Below are 19,124 nucleotides of genomic sequence, written 5' to 3'. Positions count from 1 at the left end.
ATTTCTTTCTCTTGCCTGATTGCTCTGGCTAGGACTCTCACTCCTACGCTGAATAGGAGTGGTGAGAGTGGGCATCCTCATCTTATTTCAGTTCCTAGAGGAAAGGCCTTCAGCTTTTCCCTGTTCTGTATAATGTTAGTTGTGAGTTTGTCATATATGGCCTTTAATTGGTTGAGGTATGTTCCTTCTGTGCCTATTTTGTTGAGAGTTTTTATCATGAAAGGATATTGAATTTTTATCAAATGTTTTTTTCTGCATATATTGAGATGATCATATGGCTTTTATCCTTCACTCTAGATGTCGTGTATCACATTTATTGATTTGCATTTGTTGAACCATACTTGCATCCCTGGGATAAATCCCATTTTGTCATAGTGTGTTTTTTAAAATGTGCTTTTGGATTCAATTTGCTAATATTTTGTTGAAGATTTTTGCATCTGTATTCATCAGATATATTGGCCCATAGTTTCCTTTCCTTCTTTTTTTAAATTTTGTTGCATCTTTGTCTGGTTTTGGTAACAGGGTGATGCTGGATTCATAGAATTAGTTGGGAGAGGTTTCTCCTTTTCAATTTTCTGAAATAGTTTGGAGAATTGGTGTTAATTTCTGTTCGAAGGTTTAGTAGAATTCAGCAGTGAAGCCATTCAGTCCAGAGCCTTTTTCTTTTGTGGGGAGAGTTTTTATTACTGCCTTGACTTCATTACTTGTTATTAATCTCTTCAGGATTTTCTGTTTCTTCCTGTTAAAGCAAACTATGGCCTGAAAAGGACTCCGTACTTCTATATTTGAGTCCTTGTGGATGAACTGTAACCTAGCTTAATAGGCAGACAAGATTGAAAACTTAACTTAGGAGTATGTGCCTGTAACAATAGCTAAGTCTTGGCCAATCCCAGTGGACATATTTCAACCACTCATAGACTGCTAAGTGTTCATACTGTGTTCAAATAAGGCAAATGCCAACCTGCAACCAATCCAGTTGCTTCTGTACCTCACTTCCAATTTCTGTATGTCATTTCCCTTTTTGTGTCTGTACGTTGTTTGTTGTTGTTTTTTGAGACACAGTCTTCCTCTGTTGCCCAGGCTGGAGTACAGCGGCACAATCTCGGCTCACTGCAACCTCTGCCTCCTGGGTTCAAGTGGTTCTCCTGCCTCAGCCTCCTGAGTAGGTGGGATTACAGGTGCCCACCACCATGCCCAGCTAATTTTTTTTTTTTTAGTAGAGACAGGGTTTCACCATGTTGGTCAGGGTGGTCTCAATCTCCTGACCTCAAATGCTCCTCCCACCTTGGCCTCCCAAAGTGCTAGGATTACAGGCATGAGCCACTGTGCCTGTTCTGTCTATAAATTTGTTCTGACCAAAAGGCATCCCTGGAGTCTCCTGAATCTGCTGTGATTATGGGGGCTGCCTGATTCGCAAATTGTTCATTGTTCAATTAAACTCCTTTAACTTTAATTCGGCTGAAGTTTCTCTTTTAACATTTCTGATTCAATTCTTAGTAGGCTATATGTGTCCCAGGAATATGTCCATTTACTCTTAGTTTTCCAGTTTGATAGTATATCATTATTCGTAATAGTCTCTGATTACCTTTTGTATTTCTGTCTTATCAGTTGTAATGTCTTCTTTTTCATTTCTGATTTTGTTTATTTGGATCTTCTGTCTTTTTTCTTGGTTAGTCCAGCAAGTGATTTATCAATTTTGTTTATATTTTCAAAAACACAACTTTTGTTTCATTGATCCTTTGGTGTTTTGGGTTTTTGTTTGTTTTGTTTTGTTTTTGTGTCTATTGTGTTTAGTTCTGCTTTGATCTTTATTATGTCTTTCCTTCTACTAATTTTGGATTTGGTTTGTCCTTGCTTTTCTAGTCCTTGAGGTGCATTATAAGATTATTTATTTGAAATCTTTCTACTTATTTGCTATAGGCACTTATTGCTATAATCTTCCCTCTTAGCACTGCTTTTGCTGTATTCCACAGGTTTTGGTATATTGTGTGTGTTTCTATTTTCATTTGTTTCAAGAAATGTTTTTATTTCTTCCCTGGCCCAGTTGTCATTCAGGGGCATATTGTTTAATTTCCATGTATTTGTTCATTTTCCAAAGTTCCTCTTGTTATTAATTTCTACTTTTATTCCATTGTGGTCTGAGAAGACACTTCATATAATTTCAAAGTTTAAAAATTTTTCGGGCTGGGCGCAGTGGCTCATGCCTGTAATCCCAGCACTTTGGGAGGCTGAGGCGGGCGGATCATGAGGTCAGGAGATCTAGACCATCCTGGCTAACATGGTGAAACCCTGTCTCTGCCAAAAACACAAAAAATCAGCCAGGCATTGTGGCAGGCGCCTGTAGTCCCAGCTACTCGGCAGGAGAATGGCGTGAACCTGGAAGGCGGAGGTTGCAGTGAGTCGAGATCGCACCACTGCATTCCAGCCTGGGCGACAGATAGCAACTCTGTCTCAAAAAAAAAAGAAAAAATGTTCGATACTTGTTTTATGTCCTAACATATCATCTATCCTGAAAAAATGTTCTGTGTGCTGTTGAGAAGAATATGTATTCTGTAGTTATTGGGGGAAATGTTCTGTAAATATCCGGCAGTCCATTTGATCTAGTATGTAGTTTCAATTTTTTTTCTGTTAATCGTCTGCCTAGGATGATCTGTTTAATGCTGAGAATGAAGTGTTGAAATCCCCAACTATCATTGTATTAGAATCTCTCTCTCCCTTTAAATCTAATAATACTTGTTTTTATATCTGGGTGTTCCAGTGTTGGGTGCATATATGTTTAGAATTGTTATATCTTCTTGCTTAACTGATCCCTCTATTATTATACAGTGATCTTCTTTGTCTTTATTGACTGTTTTTGACTTAAAGTCTGTTTTATGTGATATAAGTATAGCTACTTTTGCTCACTTTTGGTTTCCATTTGTATAGGATATCTTTTTTCATTCCTTTACTTTTAGTCTACATGTGTCTGTGTGTGAGATGAATTTCTCTTAGGCAGCATTTAGTTGGGTCATTTTTTTCTCCATTCAGTCAGTCTATATCTTTTCAGTGAAAAGTTTAATTCATTTACATTCAAAGTTATTTTTGATATGTGGGGACTTATTTCTGTCATTTTATTAATATATTTCTGGTTATTTTGTGTATCCTTTGTTCCTTTATTTCTCTTTTATTGTTTATCACTATGGCTTGGTGGTTTTTCTGTAGCAATAACATTTGAGTCTTTTTCTTGTTTGAGTTTACTCTATCTGTGGGTTTTATATTTTTATGTGTTTTCATGATGGTAGATATATTTCTTTCACTACTGAGTGTAGAATTTCCTTAAGCATTTCTTGTATGACTGATCTAGTCATGAATTCCCTAAACTTTTGCTTGTCTGGGAAAGACTTTATTTTTCCTTCACTTATGAAGGATAGCTTTGCTGGTTATAGTATCCTTCACTGACCTTTTTTTTTTTTTATCTTTCAGCACTTTAAATATATCATCCTATTCTCTCCTGGCCTGTAAGGTTTTTGCCAAAAATGTGCCGTTAGTCTGATGGGAGTTCCTTTATAAGTGACTGCCGAGACCACCTCGGTTGGGGAGACCCTAACTTAGCAGCACTAGAGAAATTAAAGGCACACACACAGAAATATAGAGGTGTGGAGTGGGAAACCAGGGGTCTCACAGCCTTCAGAGATGAGAGCCTCGAACAGAGATTTACCTACGTATTTATTAACAACAAGCCAGTGATAAGCATTGTTTCTATAGAATATAGATTAACTAAAAGTATTCCTTATGGGAAACAAAGGGATGGGCTGAAATAAAGGATTGGGTTTGGCTAGTTGTCTGCAGCAGGAGCATGTCCTTAAGGCACAAATCACTCATGCTATTGTTTGTGGTTTAAGAATGCCTTTAAGGTTTTCTGCCCTGGGTGGGCCAGGTGTTCCTTGCCCTCATTCCCGTAAACCCACAACCTTCCAGCATGGATGTCATGGCCATCACGAACATGTCACAGTGCTGCAGAGATTTTGTTTATGGCCAGTTTTGGAGCCAGTTTATGGCCAGATTTGGGGGGGCCTGTTCCCAACAAGTGACTAGATGCTTTTGCTGTTTTTAGAATTCTTTATTTGTCTTTAACTTTTGACAGCTTAACTGTAATGTGCTGTGGAGAATACCTTTTTGCATTGTATCTATTTGGGAATTTCTTAGTCTCTTGTATCTGGATGTCTAGCTTTCTTGCTAGACTTGGACAGTTTTCATCTATTATTTTGTTAAATAACTTTCATTTTCTCTTCACCTTCTAGGACTCTGAAATTTTGACTATTTTGTCAGTTTATGGTGTCCTGTATGTCACATAAGCTTTGCTCATGTTTTAAAATTATTTTTTCTTTATTTTTGTCTGACTGGTTTATTTCAAAAGACCCGTCTTCAAATTTGAAGCTCCTTTCTTCTCCTTGATGTAGTCTATTGTTGAAGTTTTCAACTGTAGTTTATATTTCATTCAATGAATTCTTTAGTTTCATAATTTCTGGTTGGTTCTTTTATGATAACTATCTCTTTGGTAAATTTCTCATTCATACCTTGAATTGTTTTTCTGATTTCTCTGTATTTTTCAGTGTTTTCCTATATCTCACTGAGCCTCTTTAAAATCAATATTTTGAATTCTTTTTTTAGGATTTTATAAATTTCTTTTTTATTTATATGTTACTGGAGAATTATTATTTTCCTTTGGAAGTGTCATATCTCCTTGCTTTTTCATGTTTCCTGTGTACTTATATCAACATCTGTGCATTTGGTGTAACAGTTGCTTCTTCCAGTTTTTGAATTTGCTTTCATAGGGGAGGACTTTTTCCTGAATATGTATCTACGTGTGTAGAGAACTTTGGGGGTGTGTACAGTAATGTGGTCTGTGTATGATTTCTATGACTGTAGGCAGTGTTAGTGGTGTCTGTGGTTTCTTCAGTGGCTTAGGATGAGGTCATTAGTGGAGGCTGTGGTGACATATTGCTGGGGACTGGGACCCCAGGTGGGCCAATCTTTGGGACCTAATGGTGACAGTGGTAGGCTGAGTGTGTCTGTCCTTAAGCCCCAGGGTGGCATATGCTGGCACCAATGTTAGCAGGTCCAAGCATGCTGATTCTTGGGCTTCCAGCTGGCTTGTTCATATGCTGGTGGCAGTGGTTGGCTGCCAGGCTTCTCAGGAACCTGGACAGTAGGCATGTTGTGAGTGGTGGCAGTGGCAGTGGTGAGACAATTCTCTGGGTCCCAAGCAGTATGCAGTGGTGTTGGCAGTGGCTGCAATGGGCTGGGCAGTCTAGTCTCCAGGTCTGCAGGTGTTGTGTGCAAGTAAGTGCCAGCTGTGGTGGTAGTGGAAGGGTGGGTGGGGCCAACCTCAGGCCCCCAGGAGGAGTGTTCAGGTGCTGACACTAGTGGACTGGGCTAGATGAACCTGAGGCCCACAGACGGTGTGCTCTGGCATGGATTAGGGGAAAGCCAGCCTGAGCAGGCTTGTAGTCAGCTCCCCACAATAATGGTGCGTCCTGGCACTGGCTGTGATAGGCAGAAACAGAGGGATCCCCAGACCCCCAGCAGAATGCTTAGGTTGGGGGCAGCAGCAACTGCATTATGGCCCTGCTCCTGGGAAGGGCGAAGTTGTTTTCAGTGGCAGCAGTTATATGTAGGCGAGCTTGGCTTATGCTTCAGACCTAATGGCAGCAGCCCTTTCACTCACACTTTAGCCCCAGCAGCATAGTAACAACCGCTATGGGCAGAGGATTCTGTCTGGGGGTGTGAAAATGTGCAGTGGCTCTGCTTCTGGAGGGAGTGGGGTCACAGCCAGTGGCCTGCACTTCAGCCTCAGTGGCAGCAGCCGGCTGTGGTGGTAGCTACAGGTGGGGAATCTCAGTGGGCACTAGGGCCATGGAGATGCAGGCACTGCTGGGCCCCAGGGAGAGTGCCATTTGCCTGGTGTTGGGCTCTCAAAATAGCACCTTACAGGAGCTGCTGATGCCTTAGGGGTGTGTGGAATCCAGTGTGAACTCCCTCTCTGGGGCAGTGCCATTGTGTGGTCCCCAGGAAGCTCTCTGTTTTAGTCTCAGGGTCCCCGTGGGTCAGCGGCTGTACCATGGCTAGGACTGCAGGAGTCCATGGTAAGAATATGGACCATGAGGCATCTCTCACTGTCCTTTTCCCCACACTGGGGAGTCTCTGCAGACGCCTAGCTGATCCTGGCTGAGGAGACTGCCTTGCTCCCCTTTTATTCCTTGCCTTAGGTGTTTCCTGACACGTGTCTGTTGAATTCCAGCATTCTTTTTTGGATGACCTATTTGAAATGTGATTATCTACTCACTATTCAGGTTCTTCTTTATGGAGCAGGCAAGTACCAGCCATCTTTAAGCCCCTCTGACTTCAACTTCTGAGAAGCAGAATCTTCCTAGAGGCCTTAAGCATGAGAAATACATGATGAGATGGTATCTGAGGAAGATGAATCTGTTTATTTGCAGTAGTGGAAGAAAACAGTGGCATAAATAATCATAAATAGCAGATTATTATAAAACGATGTAGCAGGTGCCACAATATCCTCAATCTGTTGTTTTCAAACTATAATTTTCAGAATGCTGGGGCTCCTAGGAAAGGCCTTGGGGATACTAAGGGGTGGGTGGATGAGGCAAAGGTGAGGGGAAGCAGGACTCAGCACCCCTTTCCCGTTCCCACCTTAACTGGAACAGCACTGCTTTTATTGTTTTAACACATGGAGTTCCAGATAACATTTATTTTCAGACAAGAATTTAATAGACCTTAACTGAACAACATCAATTAATTACAGAAATACATAGCCAGACAAATGTTCCAGGAGGGGGTTGTTTGAGGATAAATACTTTGCTGGACATTCACCTCCCACAGCTGTTGGAGATTACTTCACATTTTCACTTGCAAGGTACCAGCTCCTACAAGAGGAAGATTCTCTTGGAGAAGACAGATTTGGAAGGTGGCAGATATGCCTATGCCCCAGGAAATGACTGAACCTGGCTCAATTTATTCAACACACTGGGCAGTGGCCTTTCAACTCTTAGCCTGGGGGCCTGCCTCAGGCCCAGTCAGACTCTCTGTCTTCAACTTGATTCCCTCAGCAAGTCCCAAGGCCTACTTTCCTCTTCCGGTAGCTACCTGCTGAAGCAGCTTTGGAGTGGGGCAATTCCTATTTCCTAAACCCTCTCCCCTTTTCTTTGTTACCCCAGACAAACATTCAAGAGCTTTTCACCCTGGATAACTAGACCAGGGTAACAGAAACAACAAACCTAGGGAAGTTACACAGGTTCTAGGTTCTTACATACTTTGAATCCCCTGGCTTTTGTCTCCTTCACAAGGGATAATAATGGATAAATTCTGCCCTCCACATTTATTTATTTATTTATTTATTATTTATTTATTTATTTTTACAAACGAGGCAATTTAACCTGGCATGGTTTGTTCTAATGCTTCCTGTTGGCAACTGCCACCTCTCCGGCAATTCTGTCCACATCTGTCTGTCCCCAAGGTGTCAGTTTGCAGCCCCCATCTTGGCCCTTTTCCACCATTTTCAGCCCCTCCAGGGCTTAGAGGACCCGGTGGGCCACACTCTTGGAGCCTTGGCTGAAGTGACTGGGCATGGCGCCATTTCTTTGACGTCCCCCATTGATCTTGATCATGGAGTCAACCCCAGCGCCACCCCGGAGGTACAGATGCCGTGCTGTGGAAGCAGCTCGTGTGCAGAACCAGTTCTCATCACAGGGAACAAGCTCTTTGTGCTTGGCCACCCATTTGGGGACTTTCAGCTTCCCGAACTTTTTGAGAAAGGCTGCCAGAGCTCTGACGAGCTCCTGCTGGTCCACGTCTTTTACAGTAACTCTAGGCATGGTGCAGCCTCTGCACTGCCAGCCAGGGGAAAGGGCCACATTTACTTTTAAATGACCTCACCAATGATCTTTCATTCAGACCTGACTCTTAGATGTCCCCAAGGAATGATGTGAGCCCACCCCTTGTCTTAGGAGTTCCCTGATCTGTCCCATATGAAAAGCATCCCTTTTAAGCAGTTTCTCATGGTCGTTTTCATCCCATTACTTCATACATGACCTTATACTATGCGTTCTGGGTTCTTAAGGATGTGTAACAAATCACCCAAAATTTAACAGCTTAACATAATAATTTACTATCTCTCATGGTTTCTGCTGTTCAGGAATTTAAGGAGGTCTCCGCTGGGCAGTTCTGGCTCAAGGTCTCTCATGCACTTGCAATAATATATCAGCTGGGGCTACAATCATCTGAAGGCTTTACTAGGATAGGAGGATCCACTTCCAAGGTGGCTCATACACATGAATGACAAATTGGTTGCTGGCTCTTGTCCAGGGACTCAGTTCCTCTCCATGTGGGACTCTCCACATTGCTGCCTGAGTGTTCCCATGGCAGCTGGCCTCCCCCAGAGCAAGAAATCCAAGAGACCAATGTGGGTGCTGGAATGACTTTTATAACCTAGCCTTGAACATCATACACTATTAATTCTACCCTCTTTTACTGGCCACAAAAGTCCAGCCCTGATTCAATGTGAAAGGGGATTACAAAAGGAGGCAAGGGTCATTGGCAGTCATCTTGGAGGCTGGCTCACCATACTATAGAAGGGCCAGAAGAAGACCAGCCTCAAAGAAAAAGAGAAGGCAGCTAGTAGATGCCCTGGAATGCAGACTAGGTGTTGAGTGAGTAAGAGAGAGTCGCGGCCCTCTTGAAGCTTGTAATCTAGTGGGAATGACAAGTTTCATATGAATAAGTGCACTTGGAATAAAACCCAATATCCTGTACCTTGCCCCACTTATTCTTTTCTTCTCCTCTTCTTCTTTCTCACTGAGCGCCAGCCACACTTCATTCCTTCAACAGGCTGAGCTCTTACCTTCCTTAGGGCCTTTGTACTTGCTATTCCCTAGAATGCCCTCCCCTGATCTCTGCATGGCCAGCGCTTTCTCACCATTCAGGTCTCTGACTTAAATGCCACCTGATATTTTCTTGGGTATTTGTTGTCTGCCTCCCCATACTAGAAAGTAAGCCACATGACAACAGAGACTTGTTAAGTCTTCTGCACTGCTACCTCCCCAGACCTGAAATGGCACTTGTTATATATTAAGTGATGAATATATAGCCTAATGAGCAAATGAAGTACCCACTTTCTGACCAAATTGTATAAAATTTTCCTTCTAGAATATTGTAAACCCAAGCTCTATCCTTATTTCTTGGCCATCTTGCAATCCAAAGGTTGGTGAATTACGGACTTATTCTACGATCTAACTTTGCTGATTCCTTGCCTCTGAGCAAGTGGGTACCTCTGCCACGCCTGATTTCTAGATCCAGTTACTTCTTCCCAGGCCGACTATATTATTTGTATTTTTCCACAGGGCTGAGTCCTCCATTTCTGATCGCCTTTCCTTGGTTTCCTGTCCAACTTTCCTCCCTCCTCCAAAGGAAGGGCAATCCCAGCCTTGTTTTGCTGCACTTGTGTTTTCAGCTTTCTTGGGCTAAAATATTGAAAGCGTTGCTCATTAGCATCCCAGATTTCCTGCTTTTCAGGGGAAACGACATGATGAGCAGGGCCCCATGAGGATTTTATTTCGAAAATATGTTTTTTAATTTGAAAGCAAATGGACGCTGCAGGTCTGCAGGTCATTTCACCTGCTGTGGCATGTGATTAGTGAGGCCTTTTCTCTCTGGGTGGTGGTGCCAGCTAATGGACTAACGCTCCCTATATATGTTTATCTTCAGTTAATTAAAATTTTGCCAGATCTTCCTCACAGCCCTTGTGCACAGCAAGGCCAAGCCTTGACTTGTGGCACTGATCCGGGCTGGCAGGGTGGATGGGGGCGGTCATCCTATTAAATATTAATCTAAGAAGGCAATCAAGCCTATGGGCTTCCACCCCTGAGGTTCTCCCACGGGGAAGTCACAAATCGATGCCAGAGCTCCGTGCTTGTGGCAACTCTTCCTGCCAGGCCCGAGTCAGCAAAAGACGCAGTTTTACCGAACAGTTATTTGACAATAAATCTGAGCAGAATTCTGGGAGATCTCTCTCAAATACTGGAATGAATTACACACACGTCTACCTGGGAAGGGAATGTTAACTAGCTGGTGAAACTGCACCTTATGAATGATGAAGGGGCCACTTTGCCAGGATTTATTTTGAAGTTACGGGTCAGATGAAGACTAGCAAGTATCCTATACTTCAGATGGCAGTTTTGAAAATCTGCCTATGCCAGGGATGGGGGAGGAGATTAAAGGTTCACGTGGCTCACAAAGCCTCCATTGCCCCGTTTTCAGAAATGTGGACATTGCCTCCTCACAAGTTCACCTTCCTTCAGTCACTTCAGTCACCTTCTGTCCTAGCTGCCAGATCATTTCGGCAGATTCTTCTGCTGACAAACACGAAAGATAGAAAGAGCACTCTATTGTGGGCTGAATTTTGTTCCCCAAAAAGATACATTAAAGTCCTAACCCCCAGGACTGTGAATGGGGCTTTATTTGGAAATAGGAGCTTTGCAGATGTAATTAATTAAGATGGGTGGGCCCTGATCCAATGACGGGCGTCCTCATAAGAAGAGATAACAGACACACGCAGGAAGACCTCTGTGTGACGAGGGAGGCAGAGATGGGGGTCAGGCATCTACAAGCCAAGGAATGCCAAGGAAGCTGCGAAGAAGCACATACGGATCTCCTAGAGCCTTCAGAGAGAGCACGGCCCTGCCAACGTATTGATTTCAGACTTCCAGCCTCCAGAATTGTGAAAGAGTACATTTCTGTTGTTTTAAGGCAGCAAGTTTGTGGTACTTTGCTATGGCAGCTCTAGGAAACTAACACAGGCTCTACTCCTAACCCTGATGCTGACTGCCATGGCCGTTTGCCTCCTCTGCAGACCTCGTTGATAGGCTCAGTCACCCTGATCTCCTTCCCTTCCTGGGAGGAGGTGGGAAACCAGGCTAGGAAGAAAGCCTCATCACATCTCAAGACTTGCCCATGATTTTTGAAACATCTCTGCCCACATTCTTGCCTAAGTAGGGGTCAGTGAACATAGTAATATCTCTCTTTAATGATGGAGAATGTCACTCTGCTTCAGGCGTCATCACTCTAAATTCAAGTCTCATGGACTGGCATCACAGATACAGAGAGAATAAGAGGGGTACATTTGTACTGACCCTGACACATGTTCTAGAAATCAAATTTTTATTTTCACATTCCTGGCTAATTCTTTGTCTCTTCCAAAAGTTGAATGTTATAGCCCGGGCTTGGTGGATCACCTGAGGTCAGGAGTTCAAGACCAGCTTGGCCAACATGGCAAAACCCCGTCTCTACTAAAAATACAAAAATGCCTCACACCTGTTATCTCAGCACTTTGGGAGGCCGAGGCAGGCTGATCACCTGAGGTTGCGAGTTTGAGACCAGCCTGACCAACATGGAGAAACCCGTCTCTGCTAAAAACACAAAATTAGCCGGGCGTGGCAGCACATGCCTGTAATCCCAGCTACTCTGGAGGCTGAAGCAGGAGAATCGCTTGAACTCGGGAGGCGGAGGTTGTGGTGAGCAGAGATCGTGCCATTGCATTCCAGCCTAGGCAACAAGAGCAAAACTCCATCTCAGAAAAAGAAAAAAAACATTAGCCGGGCATGGTGGCATGTGTCTGTAGTCCCACCTACTTGGGAGGCTGAGGCAGGAGAATCGTTTGAACGCAGGAGGTGGGGGTTGAAGTGAGACAAAATCGCACCACTGCACTCCGGCTCAGGCAACAGAGTGAGACTCTGTCTCAAAAAGAAAAAAAAAGTTGAATGTTGCAAAAATCCAGTTAAATGAAGGGTTTGAGCCAGGGAAATTTCTAAGAATAAAGGCTGTACAATATTTTGTTGTCTTAAGATAGCTAAGGAAGGGGACATTGAACATGAGGTCAGAAAACTTAGGCCTGAATTCTAGCTCTGTTCTTCCTCACAGCATCCTTGCAGGGTACATATAATTAGCCCTGTGTACACGTGACCAGATGAGCTGAGACTGCTCCTTGTCCCACCCCAAAACAGATAGACTTACAGGAACTGGGGAGGTGGCTTCTGCTTGGTCTTTGTTTTTCTGAGTGGGACACCAAGCTGAGGGTAGAAGTGAACTGCTCTGGACAACAGAATGAGTTTTAAGAAGTTGTAGAGGTAAAAAAGGGAAACAAAATTATTGGCAGGGAAAAAAAATATGTGAGGCAAGATGAAGAGAAGTGGCTGATGAATTTGGTTTAGTTTCTACTGTGTGGTATCCAATATGTATCTTCTTCCCTATGTCTCCAAAAAGAGCTGATTAACATGGATGGGAACTGATTTTGGAGGTGGACATCTAATAAGGAATAGATTGTCCAAGGAGATCCAACTATCCCAAGGCTACAGAGAAGCTGATGGCCAGAGAAGTTCAGCTAACCACAGGACTATGAGTGCTGCTGCTTTCCACAGATCTGACTACCACATTACTAGAGGCCTGTTTACTGCGGTTCCTTTTAACTAGTACATCATGTCGACCTTTCAGCAGAAAATTACAAAGCATACTAAAAGACAAAAAACACAGTTCAAAAAGACAGAGCAAGCATCAGAACCAGAGTCAGACATGGCAGGAACATTGGAACTATCAGAACAGGAATTTTTAACACTATGATTAATATGCTAAGGGCTTTATTGAAAAAAATAGATAACATGCAAGAACAAATGGGTAATATGAACAGAGAGATGGAAACTCTAAGAGAGAATAAGAAGGAATAGCTAGAAATTTTAAAAAACAAAGCAAATAATAGTAATAATAATAATGTAACAGAAATGAATACCTTTGATGGGCTCACCAGTAGACTGGACACAGCTAAGTAAAAAAATTTCTGAGCTTGAGGATATGACAATAGAGACTCCCTAAGTGAAAAGCAATCAGAAAAAAAGATTTTGAAAAACCTAAAAAAGGGTATCGGGAACCATGGGACAAATACAAACGGGGTAGTATAGGTAGAGTGGAAATGCCAGGAGAAGAAAGAGAGAACCAGAAGCAATATTTAAAGCAATAATGACTGATAATTTTTCACCCAACCACAGATCCAGAAATCTCAGAAAACAGCAAGAAGAATAAATGCCAAAAACAAAACAAAATACCTGGGTATATCATATTCAAAATTCAAAAAATTAAAGGTTAAAAATAAATCTTAATAGAAGCCGGAGGGAGGAAAATAAACACTTATAGAGGGGCAAAGATAAGAATTATATCAAACTCTTGCCAGGCATGGTGGCTCACACCTGTAATCCCAGCACTTTGGAGCAGTTGAGGCGGGTGGATCACTTGAGGCCAGCAGTTTGAGACCAGCCTGGCCAACACAGAGAAACCCTATCTCTACCAAAAATACAAAAAAATATTGAGAGAAAAAAATCCACCAACTCAGAATTCTGTACCCTGTGAAATTATCCTTCAAGAGTGAAGGAGAAATAAACTTTCTCAGACAAACAAAAATTGAGGGAATTTGTTGCTGGTTGGTCTACCTTGCAAGAAATATTTAAGGAAGTTCTTCAGAGGAAAGGACAATTATGTAGGTCAGAAACTCAGATCTATACAAAGAAAACAAGAGTATCAGACAATGAATAGGTGAAGGTAAAAATAAAAACTTTTATTTCCTTATACTTAATTGGCCTAACAGAGAAGTTTAGTAAAAATAATAATAGCAACAGTGTATTTGATTATGCCTGTATTATGCACATATGTCAAATATGTAGGCACACATAAATATATATTATTATATATGCTTATGTATAAGTAAAATGAATAACAGCAATGATATGAGGGATGGAAGAGAGGAATTAGGAATATTCCATTATTATAAGACACTTGCCAGCAAACCACCATGGCACATGTATACCTATGTAACAAACCTGTACATCCTGCACATGTATCCCAGAACTTAAAGTAAAATTTTTGAAAAAAGAAACATTAAAGTATTTCTGTTTTTATACAGAGGAAAAAAAAAAGATACTTGCCCTACTCATGTTATTTGAAATTAAATTTGGATTAGTTATAAATAGATATTCCAAACTCTAAGGCAACCAGTAAAACAAGTAAAAAAAAAGAAGTACAACTGACATGCCAAGAGAGGAGAGAAAATGAAATCACATAAAATGTTCTGTTAAAACTACAAAAGAGCCCAGGCAACATAGTGACACCTCATCTCTACAAAAAAAAAAAAAAAAAAAAGCCAGGTGTTGTGGTACCTGCCTATAGTTGCAGCTACTCAGGAGGCTGAGGCAGGAGGGTGGCTTGAGCCTAGGAGATCGAGGCTACAGTGAGCTACGATCATGCCGCTGCACTCCAACCAGGGTAACAGAGCAAGACCCTATCTCAAAAAAAAAAAAAAAAAAAGCTGGAAGACAAAAATAGGAACAAAGAACAGGGGCACCCTTCTACTAGAAATGGACAGATCCAGCAGGCAGAAAATCAGTAAGGACATAGTTGAGCTCAACAGCACCATCAACCAACTGGATATAATGGACATCTGTAGACTACTTTAACAACAGCAGATTACACGTTCTTCACAAGCTCACATGGAACATTCATCAAGGTAGACCACATTCTGAACCATAAAACACACCTTAACAAATATGAAAGAATAGAAATTATATTATGTTTGCTCTCAGACCACAATAAACTTAAATTAGAAATTAATAACAAAGATAGCTGGAAAATACCAAAATGCTTGGAGAGTAAGGAACACATTTCAAAATAACACACGGGTTAGAGAATAAATCTCAAAAGAAATTTAAAAAATATTTTAAGCCAAATGAAAATACAACTTATCAAAATTTGTAGGATGCAGCATAAGCACTGCTTGGGGAACATTTATAGCTTTGAATGCATGTATTACCAAAACAGAAATATCTAAAATCAATAATCTAAGTGTCCTCCAGCCTGGGTGACAGTGAGACTCTGTCTCAAAAAAATTTTTTTTAAAAACCGAGTGTCCACCTTTGGAAACTAGAAAAAGAGCAAATTAAGTCCAAAGGAAGCAGAAAAAAAGAAATAGTAAAACTTAGAGCAAAAATTAAAGAAATTGAAAACAGAAAAGCAATAGAGAAAATAAAGCTAGAAGCTGGTTCTTTGTTTTTGTTTTTGTTTTTTGAGACAGAGTCTTGCTCTGCCGCCCAGGCTGGAGTGAGGTGGCATGATCTCGGCTCACTTCAACCTCTGCCTCCCATGTTCAAGTGGTTTTCTTGCCTCAGCCTCCTGAGTAGCTGGGACTATAGGCACGTGCCACTGCGCCTGACTAATCTTTATATTTTCAGTAGAGACAGGGTTTCACCATGTTGGCCAGGCTGATCTTGAACTCCCGACCTCAAGTGATCTGCCCGCGTTGGCGTCCCAAAGTGTTGGGATTACAGGTGTGAGCCACTGCACCCGGCCTGAAGCTGGTTCTTTGAAATTATCAATGAAATAAATAAGTATCTAGCCAGACTAAGAAAAAGAGAAGACACAAACTATTAACATCAGAAATGAAAGAGGAAACATCACTATAGATCCCATGGACATTAAAAGAATAATAAAAATCATATGAACAATTCTACACCCACAAATTTGATAACCTAGATGAAATGGACCGATTTCTTGAAAGAGATAATTTGCCAGAACTTACACTGGAAAAAATAGACAATCTGAATATATCTATTAAAGAAGTTGAATAAATAATTAATAACCTTCTGAAACAAAACATGACATGCCCAGATGGGTTAATTGGTGAGTTCTACCATACATTTAAGGAAAATTTATACCATTCCTTTACAATCTCTTTCAAAAGACAGAAGTAGAGAGAATGCTTGCTAACTCATTCAGTGAGGCCATTACCCTGATATCAAAACCATCACAAGAAAAGAAAACTTTGGACCAATATTTCTCATGAACATAGATACAAACATTCTCTAATAATTAGCAAATCAAATCCAACAATGTATAAAAATATTTACACACCATGACAGTCTTAGTCCAGTCAGGCTGCTATAACAAAATAACATAAACTGGGTGGCTTAAACAGCAAACATTTATTCTTACAGTTCTGGAATTTGGGAAGTCCAAAATCAAAATGACAGCAGATTTGGTGCTTAGTGAGAGCCAGCTTCCTGGTTCACAGATGGCCATCTTTTTGCTACATCCTCACATGGCAGAAGCCTCTGGGGTTTCTGTTTTAGGGGCACTAATCCCATTCATGGGGGTTCTGCCCACATACCCTAATCACTTCCCAAAGCCCCACTTCCAAATACCTTCACAATGAGGATGAGGTTTCAACATAGGAATTTTAGGGAACACAAACATTCAGTCTATAGCCATGAGCAAGTGGGATTTATCCCATGTATTCAAAGCTGGTTTAACATTCAAAAATCAATTAATATGATCTATCACATCAACTAGCTAAAGGAGAAAAATCACATGATCATATCAATAGATGCATAAAAAGCATTTGACAAAATCCAGTGTCCATGCGTGATTAAAAAAATAATAAACCCAGAGCAAACTAGAAATAGAGGCTAATTTCCTCAACTTGATAAACATCTACAAAAAACCTATAGCTAACATCGTACTTATTAATGATGAAAAACTTAAAGCTGTCCTGCTAAGATCAGGAAGGTGGCAAGGATATCTCCTCTCACCATTGTGTTTCAACATTGTACTGGAAGTCCTAACTAATATAATGAGACAAGAAAAATAAGTAAAAGGTATGCAGATTGGGGAAAAAAAAACTGCCAAAATTCACAGACATGATTGTCTGTGTAAGAAATCTGAAAGAATTGACCAAAAAAAAAATCTCCTGGAACTAATAATTGAGTATAACAAGGCTCCAGGATATAAAGTTAATATACAAAAGTCAATCACTTTCCTATATACCAGCCATTGCTGACATGACAAGTAAAATTTGCAATTAAAAACATATTACCATTGCATTAGCACTCCCCCCAGGAGACCCTTAGACATAAAAATGCTTATGTATAAATTGTAGGTATTAAAAAATGAAATAATTAAATATAAATTATATTCAAAATCTACAGAGGAAAACAAATTCTGATGAAAGGTATCAAAAAAAAAAAAAAACTAAATAGAAAGATGGACTGTGTTCATGGATAAGAAGACTTAATTTGTCAAGATACCAGTTTTTTGCAATTTAATTTATGGAGTCCACACAGTCCAATCAAAATACCAGCAAGTTATTTTGTGGATGTAGACAAACTGAGTCTAAAGTTTATATGGGGAGGCAAAAGACACAGAGTTACCAAGTCAATATTGAAGAAAAAATGAAAGTCAGCCAGGCACAGTGGCTCACACCTGTAATCCCAGCACTTTGGGAGTCTGAGGCAGGCAAATCACTTGAGGTTAGGAGTTCAAGACCAGCCTGACCAACATGGTGAAACCCCATCTCTACTAAAACTACAAAAATTAGCCAGGTGTGGTGGCAGACACCTGTAATCCCAGCTACCCAGGAGGCTGAGGCACGAGAATCACCTGAACCCTGGAGGCAGAGGTTGCAGTGAACTGAGATCCGCCATTGTACTCCAGCCTGGGCAGTAGAGCGAGACTCAGTCTCAAAAAGAAAAAAAGAAAAAATCAAAGTCAGGGGATTGGCACTACCAAACTTCAAGACTTACTCCAAAACTGCAGTTGTCAAGACATTGTGGTATTGGTGAAAGACTAGACAAATAAATCAATGGAACAGAAGGAGAGCCCAGAAATAAACTCACATAAATATAATCAACTGATCTTTGACAAAAGAGCAAAGGCAATACAAGAGGGCAGAGACAGTCTTTTAAAAACAACATCAGAACAAGTGAACATGTATGTACAAAAAAAAAATTTATTTTATTTTTGTTTTTTGAGACAGAGCCTTGCTTAGTTGTCCAGGCTGGAGTGCAGTGGCATGATCATGGCTCACTGCAGCCTTGACCTCCCAGGGTCAAGCAGTCCTCTCAGTTCAGCCTTCCAAGTAGCTGGGACTATAGGCATGTACCACCATGCCCAGCTAGTTTTTAAATTTTTTATAGAGACAGGGTCTCCTTATGTTGTCCAGGCTGAAAAAAAAAATCTAGACACAGCTTACATCCTTCACAACAATGAACTGTAATAGATAATAGACCTAAATGTAAAAAAAAAACTATAAATCTCTTAGAAGATTTAAAAAAAAAAAAAAAAGGCCTAGATGACCTTGGGTATGGTGATGACTTTTAAAATACAACACAAAATACATAATCTATGAAAGAAATAATTGATAAGTTGGACTTTATTAAAATTAAAGAGTTATCTTTGAAAGACAATATCAAGAGAATGAGGGGCTGGGCATGGTGGCTCACACCTGTAATCCTAGCACTTTGGGAGGCCAAGGCGGGTGGATCACCTGAGGTCAGGAGTTTGAGACCAGCCTGGCCAACATGGTGAAACTGTCTCTACTAAAAATACAAAAATTGGCTGGGTGTAGTGGTGCGCACCTGAAATCCCACTACTCAGGAGGCTGAGGCAGGAGAATTGCTCCAACCTGGGAGGCAGAGGTTGCAATGAGCCAAGATTGCACCACTGCACTCCAGCCTGGGTGACAGAGCAAGACTCTGTCTCAAAAATATAAAAAACAAAAACAGAATAAGGAAAAAAGTCATAGACTGGGAGAAAATATTTGCAAAAGACACATCAAATAAAAAAATGTAATTCAAAACTTACAAAAAACCCTTAAAACCCAACAATTAAAAAAAAACAATTTAAACATGGGCAACAGACCTGAACAGACACTTTACCAAAGAAGATATACAGGTGGCAAGTAAGCATATAAAAAATGCTCAAACCAGGTGTGGTGGCACATGCTGATATAGTTTGGATATTTGTCCCCACCCAAATCTCATGTTGAATTGTAATCCCCAATGCTGGAGGTGGGGCTTGGTGGGAGGTGTTTGGATCATAAGGGTGGATCCCTCTTGGCTTGGTGCTATCTTTGTGATAGTGAGTTCTCATAAGATCTGGTCATTTAAAAATGTGTGGCACCTCCCCAGTCACTCACTCTCTTCTTGCTCCTGCTCTGGCCATGTGATGTGCCTGGTTCCCTTTAACTTTTACCATGATTGTAA

The 19,124-nt window shown here is 41.1% G+C and overlaps 1 pseudogene; it reads right to left on the bottom strand.

Annotated features, from left to right (window-relative positions):
• Window positions 1-6,745: 6,745 nt before the first annotated feature.
• Window positions 6,746-7,898, bottom strand: LOC103887838 (annotated as a pseudogene).
• Window positions 7,899-19,124: the final 11,226 nt, after the last annotated feature.

The sequence above is a fragment of the Papio anubis genome, chromosome 1 (assembly GCF_008728515.1).
Source record: "Papio anubis isolate 15944 chromosome 1, Panubis1.0, whole genome shotgun sequence".
In the NCBI taxonomy this organism is placed as follows: domain Eukaryota; kingdom Metazoa; phylum Chordata; class Mammalia; order Primates; family Cercopithecidae; genus Papio; species Papio anubis.
The sequence above is the reverse complement of the archived record's forward strand: the minus strand, read 5'-3'. Positions and strand labels throughout refer to the sequence as shown.